The sequence below is a fragment of the Mytilus galloprovincialis genome, chromosome 9 (genome assembly GCF_965363235.1).
Source record: "Mytilus galloprovincialis chromosome 9, xbMytGall1.hap1.1, whole genome shotgun sequence".
In the NCBI taxonomy this organism is placed as follows: Eukaryota; Metazoa; Mollusca; class Bivalvia; order Mytilida; family Mytilidae; genus Mytilus; species Mytilus galloprovincialis.
In genome coordinates, this window is record NC_134846.1 from 78,404,827 (window position 1) to 78,432,656 (window position 27,830).

Below are 27,830 nucleotides of genomic sequence, written 5' to 3' on the forward strand. Positions count from 1 at the left end.
GGGTGTCACGGGGTATGACTATATAGGTCTTGTAGAGGAGAAACAAGCGCTTCTTTTGCGCTAGGTGTTGAAGGGCGCTATGTTCAAAAATTTGAAACTAGAGCTCAAAATTCGAAAAAAATGTCAAAAAATTAGGGGGAAGGGTCGGCCTATTCCAGGACTTCTAGAGAAAAATAATGAGGGGTGTCACGGGGTATGACTATAAAGGTCTTGTAGAAGAGAAACAGGCGCTTCTTTTACGCTAGGTATCGAAGGGCGCTATGTTCAAAAATCTGAAACTAGAGCTCAAAATTTGAAAAAAATGTCAAAAATTTAGGGGGGTCGGCCTATTTCAGGGCTTCTAGAGAAAAATAATGAGGGGTGTCATGGGGTATGACTATATAGGTCTTGTAGAGGAGAAACAGGCACTTCTTTTGCGTTAGGTATCGAAGGGCGCTATGTTCAAAAATCTGAAACTTAAGCTCAAAATTTGAAAAAAATGTCAAAAAATTAGGGGGAAGGGTCACCCTATTCCAGGACTTCTAGAGAAAAATAATGAGGGGTGTCACGGGGTATGACTATAAAGGTCTTGTAGAAGAGAAACAGGCGCTTCTTTTACGCTAGGTATCGAAGGGCGCTATGTTCAAAAATCTGAAACTAGAGCATAACAAAAAAAAACTCATCATAAATACCAGACGCGCGTTTCATCTACAAATAAATCATTAGTGACACTCGAATCAAAATAATGGTTGAAAGGCCAAAATAAAGGACGAAGTTGAAGAGCATTGAGAACCAAACATTCCTAGCAGTTTTGCCAAATACAGGTAAGGCAGTCTATTCCTAGTGTAGAAAAACCTTAGTTTTTTTCAAAAATCCAAAGCGGTGTTAACTTATAAGATTACTAGAACACACCCGCGGGCATCCAGAGCGTAATTTAAAGTATGTAAAGTGGTGTTGGAAGAATTTTGTAAAATATTAAATGACTGGAGAATTTCAGCAAAATTATCATGAGTCATAGGTTATTGGAGACAGGAAAATGCTTTTTTTTTTATCCCTCCTCCTTTATTTCCAATATTCCCATTTTCGGGCCAAGTGAGCTTTTCTCACCACTTGGCGTCCGTCGTCCGTCGTCGTCCATCGTCGTCGTCGTCGTCGTTAACTTTTTACATTTTGAACTTCTTCTAGAGAACCACTGAATGGAATGAAACCAAACATGGAATGAATGTTCCTTATGAGGTGCTGACCAAGTGTTGTTACTTTGTAGCCGATCCATCATCCAAGATGGCCGCCAGCGGGGAACTTAGTTTAACATAGGACCCTATGGGAAATGCATACAAATGACTTCTTTTAGAGAACCACTGAATGGAATGAAACCAAACATGGCATGAATGTTTCTTATGAGATGCTGACCAAGTGTTGTTATTTGTAGCCAAACCATCATCCAAGATGGCCGCCAGCGGGGAACTTAGTTTAACATAGGACCCTACGGGAAATGCATACAAATGACTTCTTTTAGAGAGCCACTGAATGGAATGAAACCAAACATGGTATGAATGTTCCTTATGAGTCGCTGACCAAGTGTTGTTACTTTTTAGCCGATCCAACATCCAAGATGGCCTTTTGAATGAAATCAAACATAGCCTGAATGTTCCTTTCCTTATTTTAGCCAAATTTTATATTTTTTTTATATGATTTCAAAAACCCAAGTAGGATCAGGTGAGCGATACAGGCTCTTGAGAGCCTCTAGTTTGGTTTTCTATCAATTTCAATATGAACCTACAATTAGTATGTTATGACCAGTCAAGTAAGAAGCCTGTAATTCAGTTGTTGTTGTTTGTTTATGTGTTACATATTTGTTTTTCGTTCATTTTTTTTGTTCATAAATAAGGCCGCTAGTTTTCTGGTTTGAATTGTTTTACATTGACAGTTCGGGGCCCTTTAAAGCTGAGTATGCGGTATGGGCTTTGCTCGTTGTTGATGGTCGTACGGTAACCTAAAATTGTTAATATCTGTGTCATATTGGTCTCTTGTGGAGAGTTTACTCAACATGGCAATCATACCACATCTTCTTTTTATGCCCAATCTACGATAGTAGAGGGGCATTATGTTTTCGGGTCTGTGCGTCCGTCTGTCTGTCCGTTCGTCCGTCTGTCCCGCTTCAGGTTAAAGTTTTTGGTCAAGGTAGTTTTTGATGAAGCTGAAGTCAAATCAACTTGAAACTTAGTACATATATTCCTTATGATATGGTCTTTCTAATTTTAAAGACAAATTAAACTTTTGACCCCAATTTCACGATCCACTGAACATAGAAAATGAAAGTGGAGTTTCAGGTTAGAGTTTCTGGTCAAGGTAGTTTTTGATGAAGCTGAAGTCCAATCAACTTGAAACTTAGTACAAATGTTCCCTATGATATGATCTTTCTAATTTTAATGCCCAATTATTTTTATACCCATTTTCACGGTCCATTGAACATGGAAAATGATAGTGCGAGTGGGGCATCCGTGTACTTTGGACACATTCTTGTTTTTGTAATCAATGAATTTTGTAAAAGATTTAATGACTGGAGAATTTCAAAAAAGGTATCAAAAGTTCACATGAATATTTTTAGCGCTTATCTGTATATTATGAACATTCATTACTATATAAATATAGTGTATTTACTTTCAATTCTAAGTTTACTAATCGGTCCATAGTGGTCATTGATATAGTATACAGACCCTCTCTATTTTTGAATAAAGTATGTGACTGCCGTGGATAGTAAACTTGAAAATGAAAGCAGATAGAATTCTGAAAAAACACTTTATTCTTTGTATATGTATGTTCAAAGTATACAGAAAAACGCATACCGGAAGTCTAATCTGACTTAAAATTTCGTCCAATGACGGGACAATATCCGAATGCCTTTTTTCTCGTTTTTCTCCAAAAATAACTCAATCTGAATAATCATATGAACGGATGACAAATGGCACTATGCACTGAACCTATGGGACACAGAGGCGTGTTGATCAATTAATTTTGGAAAGAAAAGAAGCGACACCTAAAATGAGGTCTTCTCGTTTAATAGTATAGATATAGTATATTAATGATAAGCCAAGTCAACACAAGTGCTGACTACTGGGCTGGTGATACCCTCGGGGAAATAAATCTCTACCAGCAGTGGCATCGACTCAGTGGATGCATTTTAAGTTTTAACTCATCATAGATACTAGTATTTTAATTTTATATTTACGCCAGACGCGCGTTTCGTCTACAATATATCAGTGAATGTCTTGTGAAGGGAAAACAGGCGCATCGTTTGCGTAAGACTTCAAAAGGTGCTATGTTCAATTTGGTCGAAAGGAACTTAAAAATTTAATGAAAAACTCAACTGTCAGACAAGAACGCGAAAACCAAAAAAAAAAAACCAAACATATCAGAGTCAGTAAAGACTAATTTTCAATTTCTTGTCATATAAAGTCATAATTTCCCCATCCGAATAACATGATAAAAGAGTTTGTAAAATGTGTTATGTAAATACTGATAAAAAGAATGCTGATTACTGGCTGATTTTCTTTTTCAAGGGTATGTCGAAAAAAAACCCGACGAAGATGAAAGAACTTTAGTGCGAATGCCAGGTGGTATATAACCTAAAGTTCTATATACACTTACAGACTTAATAGACAGTCTACTTTTTATTTTTTCAACAGTTTTTTCATATCAGAGGTTTTGTACCAGATAACCAAAATCAGCAAAGAGTACTGCATTGTTAAAAAAGTATGATAGTAAAACTATATACAGACCAGTTAACTTTATCAATGACAATACAAGCGCCACAACTTTAAAGACGGTATAAGTACCCTCGTCCACGTGCGGGTGTTGTCTTAATAAATGTTTACACATGGAAAAAAAGTATTGCAACACCAAATTGGAATTGAAATTAAAAAAACACTCTTTATATAAAGTTATGTGTTTGACACCTTAAATTAGGTCCTCCACAACTCTAAACCGCAGCAAGATGGCAGATTATCAGCATGAGAGCGGCAGGAATGTCGCTGTGACAACTGCACGTATTGTCGGTCATCACTTTTCTACTTTTAGTCGTTTAGAGAATAAAAATCAGGCAATAAACGATATAAAAGACTATCCGAGATCAAAAAGACCCCCTATGCCACCTGCTAGGGAAAATCAAGCATGCTGAAGCTTAGTCAGAAAGAAACCCATTGCATACAATACAATCCTAAAAAGAGAGGGGTGGGCATACAGGAGCCTTTTAACAATAATTGTTCGAGATTGAATCATCTCTACTGGTTATTGTGCGATAAGACCATTTCAGGGACCTTTGCTTACGAACAGACACACAGTTATCCGTATCCAATGTAGTGCAGAGCTCGCCAACATTGGAAATAAGCATCGTGGAGGAAGATCCATTGTTCAAATGGAATTCTGTTTATCTTCCTTAGCCCAACCATAGCCCGGATTTGAACCATATCCAGGATGTATGGGACACTATTGGGCGTAATGTGCACAAAAGGACACCCCAGTCCAAACACGTAATGCAATAAACAATGCCCTTCATCAGAAATGGTTGCTGCTACCTAAGCAACAAATTAGTCGATTTATGGCAGAAATCATAAGACGTTAAGTGGCGGTTGACCGTTTGAATGGAGACTGCGTACAAAGTACTATTTCTTTTGCGTATAACGATTAACCATGATGTGAACAATCATCTTAAGATTAATTTTGAAATGTCTGACATTGTAAAGTTCGACTACAGTAAAAGTTGTAAAATGCAGTTTTTTGTACCAAAAAACACCTCATTTTGTTTTTAAAATTGTGGTTAGATAAATCAAATTTTTTTAAACATTTTTTGTTCGTTTAAATGCCAATGTAATCATAAACTATGTTTCAATATTATTTTACAAATATTTTATTATATTCTATCCAAAATAAAAGGCTGATTATTCAAGTTTTAAAAAATCAAGGTTTTGCAATACTTTTTTCCATGTGTATATATAAAAAAAGAAACTTTACTTTGCTTATTAAGTAAAATATTTTTAATATATTAGTTTGTAATATTTCCACGATTAAAACTAATGACCTGAATAATTTAATCATCATCATTTAGTATTTTTTTTTTAAATTCGACGATAACCTTACGCCATTTTCCGATTTCAAACAATTTTTTTTTCAACCATTCACCTTTATAGAGATGGAACTGAGTTGTCCTTTTGATCATTAAATGTATCGAGCAATATTCAATGTCTCTAGAATGACTTTTGAAAGGCGCTGAAGACTCGTCTTAGAGATACTGGTACAACATTTTATCGTCCCCGAGGTTGCAAATCCCGTGAAACGAAGTTATGTGAAGATTGGGAAATCCGCATTATTCATCTCCGTAATCGATTTGGAGAAACTCATGGAAGAAACAAAAATAGGCTACATGCGCAAACAGTTTGTAACCGACTTCATCTAGGCAGCCTAAGAGCTCGTCGTTCGTTGAAGTGACCTATCCTTACGCAGAATCGAAGGATGTCGCGAGTTAAATGGAGAGGGTACGGATTCGATGAAATAGACTAACATGGAGACAAATCCTTTTTACCGCTGAATCGAAATTCAATTTGACATTTATCGACGGCAGAGACATGGTCTACCGCAGGTGCAAGGCATGCTTTCTGATGCGTGCGTACAGGGAACAAATTGGCTTTATGGTGTCGAATTAATAGTATGGGATGGATAACCTACCAGGAACACCCCGATCTGACAATTAGTGAAGGAAACCTAAATGCAAAAAGGTACAGGAACGAAATTCTGTCTCCACTCTTTCTCCCGTTTCTCCGAAGGCATCGTTAAACTACATTTTTAACAGAAAACGCCCGCTGTGAACACATTTTAATGCGTTTTGGAGAATAATCGCATTCGAGTGTTGTCGTGGCCAGTAATGTCTTCAGATTATCGCCAATGGGACATCTTTGGGACGAACTTGGACGACTCACTAAAAAGAGCCCAAAATCCATCGGAAACGCTCATATCAACTTGAATAGCACTTTTCAGGGAAAATAACAACAGAAAGGGTCATTGATAAGAAGGGACGATCAAGGATAGTTTCTTCAGATACTAGAACATGAATGACCACAATATCACCATCCTGAAAGCTCTGAGGGCCAGTTCGGATGCTGTAATGAAATGTTGGTTCATTCAAAAGCACGTATGAAACGGATATAAAATGGATGCAGATAGAATATGATGCAGCAATAAAAGAACGTGAGAAAAAATAATGAACAAGCTGAACAAGTATGACCACAAATTCAAACATGCAGAACCATTGATTTGTTAACTTCACGAAAATAAAACGGCAGCTGAGATCCAGGTGATGAATGTTTGGTAAGCAAAACAAGAAGAACAAGAAAGAGAATTTGAATAGATTCACGGAGTGAGATGTGTTGAGACAAACTAGAGTAGATATCGAAACCTTAAAGATTGAGGGTAATACGTTGCATCATACTCATACCTCTCGTAAATACCACACACATGGCGTTTACTATGTGCCGCACTCAATGTAATGTCACGTCACTTTGACATCTTTCTATGATTGATACATCTCTCACATAGTTAAGAAGTCCTTTATTTCTATTTTAAGAAAGGAAAAGTAATACAAAGCTTAAAGCCATTTGTTCCGGAAATGAACGAGCACTTAAAAGACTTTAGAAGAATTTTGGATACATAACTGGATAGTTTCGATATAAAAATTGAGGTATTTTAGATTCATAGTCACAAAAAAGTGATATTTATATAATTCATCATGATAAAATTGCAGAAGCTTGCTCGTATAAAAAGGTGGTGGAATAGATTTAGCAAACAAATCAGTAATATTCGTTAAGATTAAGAAATCCGTCAAATTAGAATTTTTTTTCAATCCTCACAATCATCTAGTTATAACTTACCCGTCAATACTATCGGTTTTTTTTTTAAAGTAGCCATGTTACTGCCTCTAATACACCAATACATGTCATAATTTTACCTACAGACAATGTGCACCCGCAAGTCACTCCTCTTAACAGCACCCGCACGCCAATTAAATTGATGCACGTCGACATCTCTTGTTTAATAGAATGCAGCATATATTCATAGTAGTTACCCTGATTTATCAGAGAAAACCGCTGAATCCTTGGTTACTAGTAGTAACCTTGACATTCTCATAACCTTTACAGTCTTGGAGAATCATCCAGAATATAGACCTTCTACAGATGTTAGTTTAAGCATAGTTATTTTAAGTGTATTTGGAAACAAGTTATTATGAGTTAAATTAATCATACCCCTTTCTACTTTTATTGTGCGAGTGCTGCCTTGTTGCGCCATTAACCTGCTCTTTTTTGGAAGTTAACAAGTTGTCTTTTACGTGCAAGTGGTATGGCTCTCTTTTAACACGTGATCAGTCGCGTATCCTTCCGACAGACTATCGTTGTTCCAGAAGACAATACTCGCAAATGGTGTGAAGGAAGAGCCGAAAATTTGGTCCCTGAAATTGTCTCCCAGAAACGGAGATGGAACCACGAACCTTTGTGTTTGAAAATAGAGGTTGTGACTCCATGTCTTATTGTTTGAACCAAAAAATAAATGACTGAGAATACCTTTCCATTCCTCCAAGAGATCATTTACATCACCCTGATTATACGATTATAGATGCGATACGAGGTATTCAGAAGTTCGGGAACCCTGTTTTTCCTCATTGTTAAAATTCTGGAATTGGTAATGACGCGGAACTGACCCTGCTGTATAGTTAGTATGTCTGCATACAAGTTACACTTCACCTTATTTTCTTTCATATTTCTTATAAGTTGCGGCCACATGTCTTAAGTCGATCTCTGTTTGGTGGTGTTTTTGTTGGTTAATGAGATGTCTAAAGTACCAATCACGCAAGTGCGAATATATTTGGCTTTAAAGTATTTGTTCATCTTCCCCATCATGGTATGATCTCAGTGGTCGAGAAAAACTCGAGTTTCCCCAAATCTTGCGGGATCGATAGAGTAGACATCAACGCCGTGTTTTATACATAGTACTTTGATCTCTTTGTTGTTGAATTCGGTAATCTTTTCCGTCCATAGTTTTATGAAAATGCTTGACTTGAATATGATATGAAAAGCAACCTGGATCATCACAACTTCTTGGTCTTGGGCGGCACTTAGTCATATTGGCAAGTAAAACATAAATGATGCGAAGAATAAACGTGAATTCTTATTCTGTTGAAACAGAACTGTAATCCAAGTTTCACTCAAACGAACAACGATCAAGCATCGTTTCTCGAATTTATGTCGAAATATTTTATCCGTTTAACAAACTTTTCTATAGAGACACCTAGACCGATTTGTACTTTTGTGAAGATGAGGTTTGTTAAACGGCTGACTAGATGAAGTAGGTTACTGTAAACCAACTTATTTTCGCGGATACTTTATTTCGCGTTTAGCCCTTTCGAGTCCATTTCGCAGCAATTTAATTTCGCGATTTTATAATCAACTTGATGTAGTTTAATAAGGAAAGATACAATTTTTACATATTCGCGATGACTTAAATTCGCGTTATTTTTCTACTCTCGAAAGTCGCAAAAATAAATCGCTCGCGAAAATTAGTTGGTTTACAGTATATAGTGCATAATAGTTAACAACCTATGTTCTTTAACTCCAAAGTTGCGAGTCGTTGTATTCTTATGTTGAGCATCAACTGCTTATTTGCAATTGGCGAGTGACTTATTTCCAAAAGACGCTTAGTTAACAACCCTAATGGACCCATCTAACGCACGGCTGTATTATATATACACATGGAAAAAGTATTGCAACACCTTGATTTTTTAAAACTTGAAAAACAGGCTCTTTTTTTGGATGTAATATAATAAAATATGTGTATGATATTATTAAAACATAGTTTATGATAACATTGGCATTGAAACGAACAAAAAATGTGTGAAAAAAAATGATTTATATAACCACAATTTTAATAACCAAATGTAGTGTTTTTTTGTACAAAAAATGCATTTTTCAACTTTTACTGTAGTCGAACTTTACAATGTCAGGTATTTCAAAATTAATCCTCAGATGACTGTTCGCATCATGGTTGGTCGTTAGTATTTTGTGTGCAGCCTCCAATCAAACGGATTATCGCATCTCAACGTCTTCTGATTCCTGCCATAAATCGGCTAATATGTTTTTAAGGTAGCAGCAATCATTTCTGATGAAGGTCATTGTTTATTTCATGATGTGTTTGAACTAGTGTGTCCTTTTGTGCACTTTCCGCACAATAGTGTCCCATATATCCTCGATATCCGGGCTACGATCGGGCCAAGGAAGATGAACCGAATTCCATTTGAACATTGGATCTTCCTCCACGATGCTAATTTCCAATTTTGACGAGCTCTGCACTACATTGGATACGAATAAATATGTGTCTGTTCGTAAGCAAAGGTCCCTGAAATGGTCTTATCGTACAATAACCAGTGGAGATGATTCAATCTCGAACAATTATTGTTAAAAGCCTCCTGTATGCCCACCCCTCTCTTTTTAGGATTGTATTGTATGCAATGGGTTTCTTTCTGACTAAGCTTCAGCATGCTTGATTTTCCCTAGCAGGTGGCATAGGGGGTCTTTTTGATCTCGGATAGTCTTTTATATCGTTTATTGCCTGATTTTTATTCTCTAAACGACTAATAGTAGAAAAGTGATGACCGACAATACGTGCAGTTGTCACAGCGACATTCCTGCCTCTCTCATGCTGATAATCTGCCATCTTGCTGCGGTTATGAGTTGTGGAGGACCTATTTCAAGGTGTCAATCACATAACTTTATAAACTTGGTTATTTAAAGTGTTGAAAACAATGAGGATAAAAACACATGTTTTGCTGTGTACGGGTACAGTAGCTGCATGTGCAGATAAGAACTTATCGAGTCGATAATTATTGATCAAACTCAGGTGATATTTAAACAGTGTTTAACTATACAGATGGAAAAAAGTATTGCAACACCAAATTGAAATTGAAATGAAAAAAAACACTTTTGATTTGTTTGTGATATTATTTGGTAAATAGAACTAGTTAAACATCATTTAAGTATCACCTGAGTTTAATCAATAAATATCGACTCGATAAGTTTTTATCTGCACATGCAGCTACTGTACCCGTAAACAGCAAAACAGATTTATGTGATTGACACCTTGTAATGGGTCCTTGACAACTCTTAACTGCAGCAAGATGGCAGATTATCAGCATAAGATAAGCAGGGATGTCGCTGTAACAATTGCACGTATTGTTGGTCATCTCCATTCCACTTTAAGTCGTTTTGAGAATAAAAATCCGACAATAAACGCTGTTAAAGACCTTCCGAGATAATGAAGACCCCCAATACCATTTGCTAGAAAAAATCAAGCATACTGAAAGTTGGTCATAAGGAAACCCATTGCATACAAGACAATCCTAAAAAGAGAGTAGTGGCCATACAGGAGCCTTTTAACAAGAACTGTTCGAGATCAACTCATCGCTACTTGTTATCGTGCGATAAGATCATTTCGGAGACATTTGCTAACGAAGAGACACACAGTTCTCCGTATCCAATGTAGTGCAGAGCTCGCCAAAGTTGGAAATTAGCATCGTGGAGGAAGATCCAATGTTCAAATGGAATTCGGTTCATCTTCCTTGGCCCGATCGTAGCCCGGATTGGAACCATATCGAGCATATATGGGACACTATTGGGCGGAAAGTGCACAAAAGGACACACCAGTTCAAACACATCATGATATAAACAATGCCCTTCATCAGAAATGGTTGCTGCTACCTTAACAACATATTAGTCGATTTGTGGCAGGAATCAGAAGACGTTGAGATGCGGTTATCCGTTTGATTGGAGGCTGCGCACAAAGTACTAATTCTTTGGCGTATACCGACCAACAATGATGTGAACAGTCATCTGAAGATTAATTTTGAAATGCCTGACATTGTAAAGTTCGACTACATGACTACAGTAAAAGTTGTAAAATGCATTTTTTTGTACAAAAAACACTTCAATTGTGGTTATATAAATCATTTTTTTTCCAACATTTTTTGTTCGTTTCAATGCCAATGTTATCATAAACTATGTTTCAATAATATCATACACATATTTTATTATATTTCATCCAAAAAAGAGGCTGATTTTTCAAGCTTGAAAAAATCAAGGTTGCAATACTTTTTTCCATGTGTATACATTTATTTTTATCAGACAACACCCGCACGTGGACGAGGGTACTTATACCGTCTTTAAGGTTGTGGCGCTAAAATTGTCATTGATAAAGTTGGTCTGTATGTAGTTTTACTATACTACTTTTTGAACAATGCAGTACTCTTTGCTGATTTTGGTTATCTGGTACAAAACCTCTGATAGGAAAAAACTGTTGAAAGAATAAAAAGTAGACTGTCTATTAAGTCTGTAAGTGTATATAGAACTTTAGGTGATATACCACCTGGCATTCGCACTAAAGTTCTTTCATCTTCGTCAATTTCTTTTCGACATAACCCTGAAAAAGAAAATCAGCCAGTAATCAGCATTCATTTTATCAGTATTCACATAACACAATTTACAAACTCTTTTATTATGTTATTCGGATGGGAAAATTATAACTTTATATGACAAGAAATTTAAAATTAGTCTTTGCTGACTCTGATATGTTTTTTTTTTTTTTTTGGTTTTCGCATTCTTGTCTGAAGTTGAGTTTTTGTTTTAAAAAAAATTAGTTCCATTCGACAAAATTTAACATAGGACCTTTGAAGTCTTACGCAAACGATGCGCCTGTTTTCCCTTCACAAGACATTCACTGATATATTGTAGACGAAACGCGCGTCTGGCGTAAATATAAAATTTAAATACTGGTATCTATGATGAGTTAAAACTTAAAATGCAACCACTGAGTCGATGCCACTGCTGGTAGAGATTTATTTCCCCGAGGGTATCACCAGCCCAGTAGTTAGCACTTGTGTTGACTTGGCTTATCATTGATATAATCTTATAAATTAACACCGCTTTGAATTTTTGAAAAAAACTAAGGTTTTTCTACACCAGGAATAGACTGCCTTACCTGTATTTGGCAAAACTGCTAGGAATGTTTGGTTCTCAATGTTCTTCAACTTCGTCCTTTATTTTGGCCTTTCAACCATTATTTTGATTCGAACGTCACTAATGAGTCTTCTGTAGACAAAACGCGCGTCTGGTATTTATGATGAGTTGTTATTTGTTATGCCGCTGGTGGGTGACCCCCCAATTTTTTGACATTTTTTTCAAATTTTTAGCTCTAGTTTCAGATTTTGGAACATAGCGCCATTCGATACCTAGCGCAAAAGGAGCGCCTTTTTCTCATCTACAAGACATCTATAGTCATACCCCGTGACACCCCCCATTATTTTTCTTTAGAAGTCCTGGAATAAGCCGACCCATGACGCATTTTTTTGACATTTTTTTCGAATTTTGAGCTCTAGTTTCAGATTTTTGAACATAGCGCCCTTCAATACCTAGCGCAAAAGAAGCGCCTGTTTCTCTTCTACAAGACCTATATAGTCATACCCCGTGACACCCCTCATTATTTTTCTCTAGAAGCCCTGGAATAGGCCGACCCCCCTAAATTTTTGATATTTTTTTCGAATTTTGAGCTCTAGTTTCAGATTTTCGAACAAAGCGCCCTTCGATACCTAGCGCAAAAGAAGCGCCTGTTTCTCTTCTACAAGACCTATATAGTCATATCCCGTGACACCCCTCATTATTTTTCTCTAAAAGCCCTGGAATAGGCCGACCCCCCTAATTTTTTGACATTTTTTTCAAATTTTGAGCTCTAGTTACAGATTTTTGAACATAGCGCCCTTCGATACCTAGCGTAAAAGAAGCGCCTGTTTCTCTTCTACAAGACCTTTATAGTCATACCCCGTGACACCCCTCATTAATTTTCTCTAAAAGTCCTGGAATAGGCCGACCCCACCCCCATTTTTTTTACATTTATTTCAAATTTTGAGCGTTAGTTTCAGATTTTTGAACATAGCGCCCTTCGATACCTAGCGCAAAAGAAGTGCCTGTTTCTCTTCTACAAGACCTATATAGTCATACCCCGTGACACCCTCATTATTTTTCTCTAGAAGTCCTGGAATAGGCCGACCCTTCCCCCATTTTTTTGACATTTTTTTCGAATTTTGAGCTCTAGTTTCAGATTTTTGAACATAGCGCCCTTCAATACCTAGCGCAAAAGAAGCGCCTGTTTCTCCTCTACAAGACCTATATAGTCATACCCCGTGACACCCCTCATTATTTTTCTCTAGAAGTCCTGGAATAGGCCGACCCCCCTAAATTTTTGACATTTTTTTCAAATTTTGAGCTCTAGTTTCAGATTTTTGAACATAGCGCCCTTCGATATCTAGCGCAAAAGAAGCGCCTGTTTCTCCTCTACAAGACCTATATAGTCATACCCCGTGACACCCCTCATTATTTTTCTCTAAAAGCCCTGGAATAGGCCGACCCCCTAATTTTTTGACATTTTTTTCGAATTTTGAGCTCTAGTTTCAGATTTTTGATCATAGCGCCCTTCGATACCTAGCGTAAAAGAAGCGCCTGTTTCTCCTCTACAAGACCTTTATAGTCATACCCCGTGACACCCTTCATTATTTTTCTCTAAAAGTCCTGGAATAGGCCGACCCCACCCCCATTTTTTTGACATTTTTTTCGAATTTTGAGCGTTAGTTTCAGATTTTTGATCATAGCGCCCTTCGATACCTAGCGCAAAAGAAGTGCCTGTTTCTTTTCTACAAGACCTATATAGTCATACCCCGTGACACCCCTCATTATTTTTCTCTAGAAGTCCTGGAATAGGCCGACCCTTCCCCCATTTTTTTGGCATTTTTTTCGAATTTTGAGCTCTAGTTTCAAATTTTTGAACATAGCACCCTTCAATACCTAGCGCAAAAGAAGCGCCTGTTTCTCCTCTACAAGACCTATATAGTCATACCCCGTGACACCCCTCATTATTTTTCTCTAGAAGCCCTGGAATAGGCCGACCCCCCTAAATTTTTGACATTTTTTTCGAATTTTGAGCTCTAGTTTCAGATTTTTGAACATAGCGCCCTTCGATACCTAGCGCAAAAGAAGCGCCTGTTTCTCCTCTACAAGACCTATATAGTCATACCCCGTGACACCCCTCATTATTTTTCTCTAAAAGCCCTGGAATAGGCCGACCCCCCTAATTTTTTGACATTTTTTTCAAATTTTGAGCTCTAGTTTCAGATTTTTGAACATAGCGCCCTTCGATACCTAGCGCAAAAGAAGCGCCTGTTTCTCTTCTACAAGACCTATATAGTCATACCCCGTGACACCCTTCATTATTTTTCTCTAAAAGTCCTGGAATAGGCCGACCCCACCCCCATTTTTTTGACATTTTTTTCAAATTTTGAGCGTTAGTTTCAGATTTTTGATCATAGCGCCCTTCGATACCTAGCGCAAAAGAAGTGCCTGTTTCTTTTCTACAAGACCTATATAGTCATACCCCGTGACACCCCTCATTATTTTTCTCTAGAAGTCCTGGAATAGGCCGACCCTTCCCCAATTTTTTTGGCATTTTTTTCGAATTTTGAGCTCTAGTTTCAAATTTTTGAACATAGCACCCTTCAATACCTAGCGCAAAAGAAGCGCCTGTTTCTCCTCTACAAGACCTATATAGTCATACCCCGTGACACCCCTCATTATTTTTCTCTAGAAGCCCTGGAATAGGCCGACCCCCCTAAATTTTTGACATTTGTTTCGAATTTTGAGCTCTAGTTTCAGATTTTTGAACATAGCGCCCTTCGATACCTAGCGCAAAAGAAGCGCCTGTTTCTCCTCTACAAGACCTATATAGTCATACCCCGTGACACCCCTCATTATTTTTCTCTAAAAGCCCTGGAATAGGCCGACCCCCCTAATTTTTTGACATTTTTTTCAAATTTTGAGCTCTAGTTTCAGATTTTTGAACATAGCGCCCTTCGATACCTAGCGCAAAAGAAGCGCCTGTTTCTCTTCTACAAGACCTATATAGTCATACCCCGTGACACCCTTCATTATTTTTCTCTAAAAGTCCTGGAATAGGCCGACCCCACCCCCATTTTTTTGACATTTTTTTCAAATTTTGAGCGTTAGTTTCAGATTTTTGATCATAGCGCCCTTCGATACCTAGCGCAAAAGAAGTGCCTGTTTCTTTTCTACAAGACCTATATAGTCATACCCCGTGACACCCCTCATTATTTTTCTCTAGAAGTCCTGGAATAGGCCGACCCCCCTAAATTTTTGACATTTTTTTCGAATTTTGAGCTCTAGTTTCAAATTTTTTAACATAGCGCCCTTCAATACCTAGCGCAAAAGAAGCGCCTGTTTCTCTTCTACAAGACCTATATAGTCATACCCCGTGACACCCCTCATTATTTTTCTCTAAAAGCCCTGGAATAGGCCGACCCCCTAATTTTTTGACATTTTTTTCAAATTTTGAGCTCTAGTTTCAGATTTTTGAACATAGCGCCCTTCGATACCTAGCGCAAAAGAAGCGCCTGTTTCTCTTCTACAAGACCTTTATAGTCATACCCCGTGACACCCCTCATTATTTTTCTCTAAAAGTCCTGGAATAGGCCGACCCCACCCCCATTTTTTTGACATTTTTTTCAAATTTTGAGCGTTAGTTTCAGATTTTTGAACATAGCGCCCTTCGATACCTAGCGCAAAAGAAGTGCCTGTTTCTCTTCTACAAGACCTATATAGTCATACCCCGTGACACCCCTCATTATTTTTCTCTAGAAGTCCTGGAATAGGCCGACCCTTCCCCCATTTTTTTGACATTTTTTTCGAATTTTGAGCTCTAGTTTCAAATTTTTGAACATAGCGCCCTTCAATACCTAGCGCAAAAGAAGCGCCTGTTTCTCCTCTACAAGACCTATATAGTCATACCCCGTGACACCCCTCATTATTTTTCTCTAGAAGCCCTGGAATAGGCCGACCCCCCTAAATTTTTGACATTTTTTTCGAATTTTGAGCTCTAGTTTCAGATTTTTGAACATAGCGCCCTTCGATACCTAGCGTAAAAGAAGCGCCTGTTTCTCCTCTACAAGACCTATATAGTCATACCCCGTGACACTCCTCATTATTTTTCTCTAAAAGCCCTGGAATAGGCCGACCCCCCTAATTTTTTGACATTTTTTTCATATTTTGAGCTCTAGATTAAACAATGACATCAAAAGTGCTATATTTTACAGGGTAGGACTACTTTTACATAGGTTCTAAATTGAAGTGGGTGCATTGGTGGCCCTACACCTACAAATAATCCGTTGATAGATGCAGAGTTATTGTGGTACTGCATATTAGCCTAAAAATTTATGCGACTTGTTAAATCAATGGATTGGATAAAAACCATTTCAAAATTGAGTTAAAATTGCTAAATTTTAACTGATTTTCAGCCTTTTTGAATATTTTTTTATTTAACGGCCGTTGTTGTCTTATTCTGTTTTTTGGTTTCTCGATATATCGCCTTATTGTTCGCTGGCTTATTGTTCGCTAGCTATATTTCGCTAGCTTCTGCCTAGTCCGTAACTAGCCTCTTCAAATAGTGAGGCAAAATATAGCGAAAAATTTTTGGCAAGGGACTGGGGGCCGATCAAGGCCCCCAGAAGCTCTGAGAAAAATAGGGAAAATCGTGCATTCTGAGCGTTTCCCGGACTCTTTCTGACATTGAAACGCAATTAATTTTTTTAGCTTTTTTTCGACAATATTCTAGTCTGAAAGCAAAAACATAGACTCATTGTAATTTAAGACTTTTTAAGTTTTTATGGACAACATTAAAAGACCGATATGTAGGACAAAGCAAAATTCGTAATTCTCATAATCATTCATACCGGGTATGTCTGTCTGTTTTAGTCTTGTATTGTCTTAGACTTTGGTGATATTTTTATGACTAGATTGAAATATAGTGACAGTGCAGTATTATGCTTTAAATACTAGTACTGCTTAAGTCGACACTAGGGACTATCTTGACTCTGTTTTACGGTATTAATGATTCTTTTATTGTTGAAGATCTTCCAGCAACTTTGACCAAATGAATGATCATTAGTATTTTTTATGCATTGCTTTGTGTGCGATTATGTTTCGTGCACATTTACTCCATATTCCTTTATTTTCTGTAAAAGGGTCTGAACATGACTTAATGCAAGTTTAACCCATCAATGGAAATTGTCATATGGCAATACATTATTGCTTTTTTTTCAAATTATTTGATACCAGAAAATTGGTGACCTTACTTTAATTTAAACCATGTCAGCTATCTAGTTTTATCAACCAAAAGAAGCCAGTGGTGAATTCTTTGATATCAAATTCAATTCTCCATGCAGAAACGACCTTTTTTTTCTGTGTCTTGTATATTCTTAAAATATTTTCTCGCACAAAATCTGGATATCGGTGGGTATGCAACATTGAAAAAACCAAACGTTTACAAATGAAAATCAACACTCAGACTATTGTCATAAAGTAGGACAATAAATGAGCAAAAGACAAACCCGGGACACAGAAGTTCAAACAGCAGACAATCAACTCTGAAAACTAAAATTAAAAAAGAAACATGGATCACGAAAAACATGCAGGGGCGACACCAGAGAGTGAAGAGTGTTGTTAGACATTTTCCGTGAAAACAATTTGATATGAAGACAATCTTTTTTTTCATTTTTTTTTTTTTTTTGAAATTTCTAACATGATGCATTTGCCTCATTTGCCTCAATGTAGTCACGGCCCTGCAAACTGATCCACGCTTAAATAGATTGAATGCTGACTGTTGCTTTTTTTAGACATTATATATATATGTGAATGATATTAGTTTGTTCTTAATGTACAAAATCAATGTTTATAGCATTAAAAATATAATAAAGATCTTATTACAGTGTCGAATTGATAAATTAAATTTTGATGTGCTATACCGTTTGAAGTAAGTTTATACAGGTGCTGCTAAAAATTATCAAAGGTACATGGATTATAATTCAATACGCCAGACGCGCGTTTCGTGTATACATAAGACTCACCAGTGACGCTCAGATCAAAAAAGTTATAAAGCCAAACAAGTACAAAGTTGAAGAGTATTGAGGACCCAAAATTCTAAAAAGTTGTGCCAAATACGGCTCAGGTAATCTATTCTTGGGATAAGAATAATCCAAACTTACAAACCAAATATTTGTATCTATGAAGAACTTAGTAAATGCTTTTAAGAAGTCTATGGTAACGAAATCCCTGACCGAATAATATACTAGTACATAGATTACGTTTATTGAAATCTTAAAGTCACCTGCAGCGGATCCAGAGGGGGCGAAGAGGGCGTCTGTTTCGCCGAACTGGTATACTGAGTACTTTCAAGGATCAACTGCAACCTACCTCCTGTGTGTAGCCTTTTCTCGATCGTCATTTGCAACTTCATTGTCATTTCAGACTCACTCGTAGTCTTTGGTTGATTCGGAACCCGTCACTTCTCTTGTTGGGTGAAACATTTCAACCATAAATTCGGATACAAATTGCTTTTTTGTCTTTCTTCGTGTCGGTCGTATTGTAAATTGCATTGACTAGCAATGTTTTTTTACTGACAAATCTCAGATCATCTCACATCAAATATATTGGTACATAGCTTTAGAACCATCCAATAATTTTAGAATAGACAATTAATGGAGAGAATACGGATTCTAAAATGTCCGTCCCTTACACTATAACTTTAAAATATATATGCCCAACGTCACGAACCGTCAAATAAGGGCCAAAAGATATCCCCTATCTAAAATCCTCGATCCGCCCCTGGTCACTACAGACACATACATTCATTCATGTCATTCGGTTTAACGAGAGAAATGATCGTGAAAGAATATTTAACGGGGTTTATGTATTGCGAGACGATCGTGAAAGCTCTGGTACCGGATCGTGAAAGACATTTTATCGAAAATACATATGAAAAGTCAGTAAATAATCTAATTCAATTAATTACACAGACAAATTTACAACAAAATAAAACTGTCTGTCAAAATGGTTCATAATTATGATCAGTATGTGAGAAAATCCAGTTTTAAAAGTACATAGTTTTTACAAAACATCAAAAGACAGATTGCTTCTCGACATTTCAATGACCTAAGAATGTAAAAAAACATGATTTTTTTCACAAATTCGAATAAAATAAACAACTTTATCCGAAGAAGAGCATATTCTATTTGAACGAATCAAATGGTTCCCATGAGTGTAGAAGGCTTCGTCATGTGTATTTAAGTGGGTTAAATATGTTTAATAAGAACAAAATAGCAGAAAATCATCAGAGACTTATCTCTACGAAGAGACAATACGGTAATGCGTTCGGATTAAAATTACGTAATTATATGATTTAAGAACAGCAACAATTTGCCTACACAGAATATATAACCAACATCCATATATCTACAGAAAGGCCCGGACATGTTTTTCTTATTTTAAGTTAGTTCTATAAATTTTTGCACCATACATTTATTTTATTGAACACACAAATCTTACTTTTCCGTTAAAAATTGCCTGTCCGGCGTAACATTTCAAATTAAATAAAATGCATTTTTCTATGTTCCGTTGTAATTTTGCACATAAAATCTGCGAAATTTAGTATACCAGCTTCCTACTAGATTTATATTATAACATCATACCCTTTTTTTTGTATTGGCTGAAATTTGAAGCAAACCTTCAACGAAATATTCAGCAGAGGAACCTGTCTTAATATGTTATTAGGAAAGTTTATCAACATTTCAGTATTATTATTATCCCTATAAAGTAATAAAATCATATTAAAACTATACCTAATAGAAAGTTCTGAAAAAGATAAACATTTCCAAAGTTTAAAATGTAGAAAAAAAAACTTTTCTTGAGGCATCTAATTTTAAAAAATCGAATGTCTACCCACTATGTCCAAACGTTATTTTTGTCCATTCCTTAGGTGAAAAAATACTAAATGTGCATTTATAATACAAAACTAACATATTTATAAGATACAAACTATCAGTTCATACAAATGGCTAAATGAGTCGGGTGTTTTCACAAATATGATGACCTTACAATTTTTTTCGGAAAGCATTGCTTATGTCTAGAGCCATTATGTCCACGGGCGTCATTTTGACGTTTCTGCACAGTGGCGTCTTTTATACAAATACACACTATTTACGAATTGTTTAGGCAGTTAAAATGATGCCGGGAAATGTTCATTCCAAAATGGTCTGCCAAATCAAAATAACACTCAGATTAGAAAAACACAGAAACATAAGGAATAAACCCTTTATAGACATAGGGGAAAAGGGGGAATGGACCGAGGGCTAATTTCTTATGGACAAAAGTTTTCACGCAAATCTAAAACACCTTTATAGATTAGAAACCGATTAGAATCCGAGGTACAATGGTCTTATAATTTTTAAAGAATTAAATAAATACGTATTTGTAAAATAAACCCATCAGTGCTAAAAAGATAGAGAAATAGTCTAAAAACTCGCACAGACACATACAAATAGTGAACAAAAGTGAGTTCAATCTAAAAAAAAAAAAAAAACATTTCAACTAAAATCCTTATAAAAAGAAATATTGCTGAATTATTATATGACCGATTTTTATGAAATAAATACTATAAGTGTTTATGTTCAATTGTTAAAAAAAATGTTCAGCTATATTTTTGTTTTCATGTGTCCCTCCGGGAGCAAGATTTGTTTAAATGGTTGCTATGTATCCTATCCAAAATAAAATTGGAAAAATTTGCATTTGTTTTCATCTCTTTACAGATCAGAAAATAAAAACGATCCTTACTTTTACATGATGAATTTTGAAACATTTCTTTAGCTTATTGTATTTATTTGATAAAAGTCGATTGAGTAGGTTATCCGCTTGATAACAAAATGTCAAAGTTGGTAAATGGCGTCACATTTGTCAATTATACATGTTACGTTTTGCGACGCAATACCGTGCGTAACGACTGAAGATGAAGTGTTCGAAAATAAGTTAAAACGGCAGTATAAACGTCAAGAACGTGACATGCTTGAGCATCTACGTAAAAGCGACCCTAAAAAAAATTATAGAATGTTCCAAAAGAAGCGCGCTAATAATACAGAAGTCCCCCTTTCGTCATTTTTTGAACATTTTAAAGATTTACCATCAAGTAACACTCCAATAGTCAATGACACACAGAGTATACAAGACACTGCATACGAAGAACTTGACCGTGTTATCACGAAGGATGAAATTTTGAAATGTATTTCCAAATTGAAACGTGGGAAAGGTCATGGAATTGACGGGATTCTGAACGAAATGTTAATTGAATATAAGGATGTGCTGATTCCGTTCTTAGAGGAAATGTTCAACAGAGTATTGTCTTCTGGTTACTTTCCGACAACATGGACAGTTGCGATACTTGTTCCAGTTTTTGAAAAAGGCGATCCGTCTGATCCTGTAAACTATTGCGGCATAAGTTTGGTTAGTAATTTGGCCAAATTGTTCACGTCCATTATGAATATGAGATTATTACTTTGGTCCGATACCTATGACATTATAACTGATGCACAGTTTTGATTTCGGTCGGGCAGCAGTACAGTTGATACGATGTTTAGTTTATCAACTGTCATTCAAAAAAACAGTAAGGATCGTTTGTATTGCTGTTTTGTAGACTACAAACAGGCGTTTGATACGATATGTAGACTGAATTTATGGTTGAAATTGTCAAAAATTGGTATAACAGGTAAACTTTTATCTTTACTTAAATCAATGTATTCAAATGTGAAATCATGTGTACGAATTGATGGTTTTTATTCAGAGCAGTTTACGAGTACAGTTGGCTTAATGCAAGGGAAAGTACTCTCTCCAATCCTTTTTTCATTGTACGTGAACGATTTTGAAATGGAATTTTTAAATAACGGTAATGTGCCGTATGAAGTACAGGAATTGTCTCTATTTTTACTTATGTATGCCGATGATATGATACATTTTCTGATTCTGTAAAAGGTTTACAAGATATGTTAGACACACTTTTAGTGTACACTCAAAAATGGGGTTTAACTGTAAACAATGCTAAAACAAAAATTATGGTATTTAGAAATGGTGGTAATGTGAGGGTTGAAGAAAAGTGGTATTTTGATGGTAGTGTTATTGACATTGTTGATGAATTTTGTTATTTAGGTATTCTGTTGAATTATAACGGAAAATTTTTAAAAACTCAAAAACAATTAGCTGAGCAAGGCAGGAAAGCTGTATTTGCCTTGAAATCAAAAGTGTCATCCTTATATTTGAATGCTTTCACATACCTTAATTTGTTTGATGCATATATAAGTAGTATTTTATGCTATGGCAGTGAGATATGGGGCTTTCATTAAGCTCCGAATATTCAAAAAAGTTCAGTTAGATTTTTGCAAAAATATTTTAGGTGTCAAACAATGTACAACGAATGTAATGGTGTATCATGAGCTTGGTAGATATCCTTTGATATATTCTAGATTGTATAATATTATAAGATACTGGTTTAAACTTTTATCAACGAATAATTGCATTCTTGAAATCAGAAAGAAAATGCACTCTCTGTACTTTAAATACAATAGAAGACGAGTTTCATTTCATTTTACAGTGTGATTGTTATAATGCAATTAGGAGATAGTATATTAAGGATGTACTTCGGTGAGGTTAGGTGAACATTAATGAATTAAGAAGTTAAAATTGATACTAAAAGCTGGTAGAGCATCAATTAAGGATAAACATAAACAAAAAAACTATGTTAATTGGACATGCTTTGATACTATATATGCCCTTGAATTTTTACTAGATAACATTTTTGTTCGCTTTGGGGATTCCGTATATCGTCAGATTATCGGAATTCCAATGGGGACTAACTGTGCACCACTTATTGCGGACCTGTTTTTGTATTGTTATGAGTTACAATTTATGACAAAAATAAGCAAAGACCCATCGAAACAACATCTGATAAACAAATTTAATAATACTTTTAGATATTTGGATGATATTTTGGCTCTCAATAATGACGACTTCAGTATGTATATTAATGAAATTTATCCTGTTGAACTTACTTTAAATAAAGCTAATACTAACAATGACCACTGCCCTTTTCTCGATCTTGATATCTATGTCACGAATGGAAAGCTGAATACTAAAATTTATGATAAAAGGGATGATTTTTCATTTCCTATCGTTAATTATCCGTTTTTAGATGGTGACGTTCCCTTGTCACCATCTTACGGTGTTTATATATCTCAACTTGTACGATTCGCTCGTGTATGTAACAATGTTTTAGATTTTAACGAGAGAAATTTATGTATTACTGAAAAATTATTACACCAGGGTTTTCGATATCACAAACTAGTCAAAACATTTACTAAATTTTATCATCGGTATAAAGACATCATTCGTAAATATAGCTCAACATGCAGACTTCTAATACGTTCAGGTATTTCACATCCAATTTTTTATGGTAATATTCTTTATAAAGCCCAAAGGTGTCAGTATTCACCTCAGAAACTTACAAAACCTTTGAATAGACTTATTAAGAAGGGATATAATTACGATACTGTTGTCAAGTCATTAAAGATTGCATATTTTGGCGTTAATATTGAGTCACTGATAAGGTCTTTGCATCGGAACTAAACACATTTATTCTAAAAACAGTTTTTGGCATGACAAGGGTTATGTTCTTCTCATATATGTTATGATGGTATGATACTAAACCCCTAACGGGAAGGATTGTGCCTGATGTTCATATGATGAAATCATAATCTTTCAGTCAGTTTAATTGAAGTCTGGAGCTGGCATGTCAGTTAACTGCTAGTAGTCTGTTGTTATTTATGTATTATTGTCATTTTGTTTATTTTCTTTGGTTACATCTTCTGACATCAGACTCGGATTTCTCTTGAACTGAATTTTAATGTGCGTATTGTTATGCGTTTACTTTACTACATTGGTTAGAGGTATAGGGGGAGGGTTGAGATCTAACAAACATGTTTAACCCCGCCGCATTTTTGCGCCTGTCCCAAGTCAGGAGCCTCTGGCCTTTGTTAGTCTTGTATTATTTTAATTTTAGTTTCTTGTGTACAATTTGGAAATTAGTATGGCGTTCATTATCACTGGACTAGTATATATTTGTTGAGGGGCCAGCTGAAGGACGCCTCCGGGTGCGGGAATTTCTCGCTACATTGAAGACCTGTTGGTGACCCTCTGCTGTTGTTTTTTATTTGGTCGGTTTGTTGTCTCTTTGACACATTCTCCATTTCCATTCTCAATTTTATAAGCTAAAAATATTGATAGGTCATGGACCTCCTTTTCGAGATATTTGAGAATTAAAATATGGCGGGAAAAGGCTGACTCGGACTTTTACCTTATATTTGCATTGGTATTATTGGGTCTCAAAACAAAAGAAAGAAAATTAAGAATCTTCTAAAATTTTGGTAAATGACCTTTCATGAGCTATTTAGTCTTATGTGAAAAAATAAATGGGTGTTATGGGGCAAAATATTTTACATTGTATTGTATGGAAAAACACCAAGGAGTCCGAACATTTGTCGCAAATTCCAAAACCTCACCGAAGTACATCCTTAAGTCATATTATTATAAGCGTCCATCTTCATTTAAGCTTATACAGTTGTTGAGCACAGAAAATGTAAAAGACATATGTAACCTTTGTAAATTTCTTTTCCATGCATTTAAACGTAGAACAGACATATTATAAGTTACCACTACTCCATATAGATTATTATTCTTCTCGGATGTATTCATTTATCAGTTATGATCACGAACCGTTATTTGAAGATCATGAAAAAGGATCGTGAAAGATTTGATGCTACGGAGACGTTCAAATTATTTTTCAATTATATGATAATTAATATTTGTTATTGGTATTGAGAAAAACTAGAATGGCCAATATCCTCAATAAATTTTAGCATTTCAAAGTATTAATATTTTTAGAAAATGAAAAGAAAAAGAAATAACAACTACGGCAATAAGAAAAGACAATGGTCAACAAAACGCCGATGATTGATAAAGGTTTTGTTTTGTGGTCAAGTCCGTATCGCGGATTCGTTGAGCTTGAGGATAACTGTCTGTTGTTATGATTATAAGGTGTACTTCTGAAAGGTTTCAAATAGAATAGACATCATTGTCATGCATCATTTAGCAATTTTCGTTTTATGTTGTTTGGCCTTTTGCTTATATACCTGTATGCTATAGTGCCACGGTAGTTGGTGTATTGTGTACATGTCTGTCTGCATGTTTCATATATGACATCAATTGTATTTGATACATTGAATGATAGTTAGATGTCTATGTCGGGCTGTCGGTAAGGGTTCAAATACTTACGACCTTATGTCCCGAAGTAATTGGCCAAACATAACTTTTACATTTCATTTTGTCAGTTTTTAAGGTACTTTAAGGATAGGAACACCTATATGTATGTACGGGATATTTGTAGAAATCTCAATGGCATGGTTCACCTGACCTTGGCCTCTTCTTATAAACCATTGACAATCTTAAGCGTATTTGACGCTTCTATCAAAACCCTTAATATTACAGACGTTCAACAAATAAACTATCATAAGTAAAGCAGACGAGACATTTGAACATTTGCGCTCTGGTATTCTATAGTCTGTAGTATATAGTTATCTCATTGGAAATCAATCCACATCTGCTACTTTGTATATAAAGATACATAGAAGTTAATAAAGTACTGTTACACAAAATGTTGGTTATCGTTCAATCTCAAATTGTTCATGAAAGATGTTGTTTTTGTTATAAGTTTTTGTTTGGTGGTTAACATTTTGATTTAAACGGTGCATACCCATATTATTGGCTAAATAGTGGCGGTCTGTCTGAATTGTACTAGAACGATTCTCAGAGCTGAATTTTTCACACTGATTTAGACACGTTTTTAGTTTTGTTTTTGTTTTTAAACTATCGATGTAAATTATTTCAATTCAACACTTTAGTGTTAAAAAAATAATAGCTCAAATGTTCATTCTTATCAAGATAGTTACAGGATTCAACCAGTTGCAGATATATCAAATTGTAATAGAAATATTGATTTCTGATTACTAGTATTAAGTGTGGGTACGCATTACCTTTCACGATCAAAATAATGCGTTGCCTGATCTTTCACGATCAAGTTTGATGAATTCAACAAAATCCAAGGTTTTCGTAAACAAATTAACGCTTTTAAGGAAGAGAATACTTTTATTTTACTGTACTTTCAGGTACACCAAAGATTAAAGGAGTAGGTCCAGTAAGACCCGTTTTTGGCCCCAAAATATAGCAGTTTTACAAAATTGTTAAAATGTAAACTTTTAGTCATTGATTGGATAGTAAAAAGGTTCTGCTACATAAATATGGGCTGTTTTTGACAATACAATGCACATATATTGAGAACTAGCACCATTAATTCATGCTAAATTACTGAAATCCTCCCAATTCCAGCATTTTAGTTAAATTTTAGACGGTTTCCGTGTAAAACGAAAGTGGCCGCATTCGTGTTCATCCAAAATATTGAAATGAAAGTTGTATTTGGTGATAATACATAACATATATAAAGATTGAGGATGAACACGGATGCGGCCACTTTCGTTTTTGACAAAAACCATCTGAAAAGTGACATTTTTTCGCATATTTGGTAGATTTCTCATATTTGAGCCTGAATCGGATCGTTTTTAATGACTAAATAAGTTAAAATCTTTCACATAGATTAATTGCATCATATGAAATAGACACTTAAGTGTTTAAAAAGTGGTCAAAATCTTTCGTCAGACGAAACTGAAATTTGAGGCCAAAATCGGTCCTTACCGGACCTACTCCTTTCTAATATATCATGATATATTGAAATATGGCCATTATAGGTACAAATAGTGTGTGTTTTTTTAATTAATTCCCTAGACATGCATTGCGCCTTTTGTGTGTTTTTTCATGAAGTACTGCATATTTTCTTTATCTTATTGCACAGTAATGTAGAGGAAGTTGAACCATTTTGACAGACCTATTTTTTTGTTCAGATTTGTTCCGCGTTTTGAAAATTAAACGATTTTTTCACAGATTCTGAACTAGAATTTACATTAAATGTCTTTCACGATCCGGTAACAGAACTTTCACAATCGTCTCGCAATACTTGACCCCCGTTAGATATTCTTTCACGATCATTTCTCTCGTTAAACCGAATGACACCCGTGACATACATAGCAAACGTGTTGTTATATATTTCGTTCATTATTTAGATAAAAATTATATATACATGTAACTGTTATATACAAATATTAATATAATATTTAAAAACAAACCAGAGAATACTGATTTGTATCACTACTAAATAATACTTGTCACGGTGAGGTTGAATTTCCTGTCATTTATTTATTATCCACGCACGAATTTGTTTTAGAAAAAAATGATATATCTGTACATTACCCTCACTTTCAGGTATAGAGATGTCATTTTTATTCTGAGACAAGTGCTTGTGACCAATGGCATCCACAAGAACTTGTAGTCAGCCGATGTTCAGTACTTCAGTACTTTTATTATAGTTCGTTCTAACAGATTTAACCTCGCCACATTCTGTATGTATGTATGTGCCTGTCCCAAATCAGGAGCCTGTAAGTCAGTGGTTGCCATTTTTTGCTGTGTTACATGTTCTGCTGTTGGTGACCTTCTGCTGTTGTCTGCTCTATGGTCGGGTTGTTGTCTCTTTGTCACATTCCCCATTTCCAGTCTCAATTTTGTTTTTTCGTTCATATTTTTGTACATAAATTAGGCCGTTAGTTTTCTCGTTTTAATGTGATTTCAGGCCCTTTTATAGCTGACTATGCGGTATGGGCTTTACTC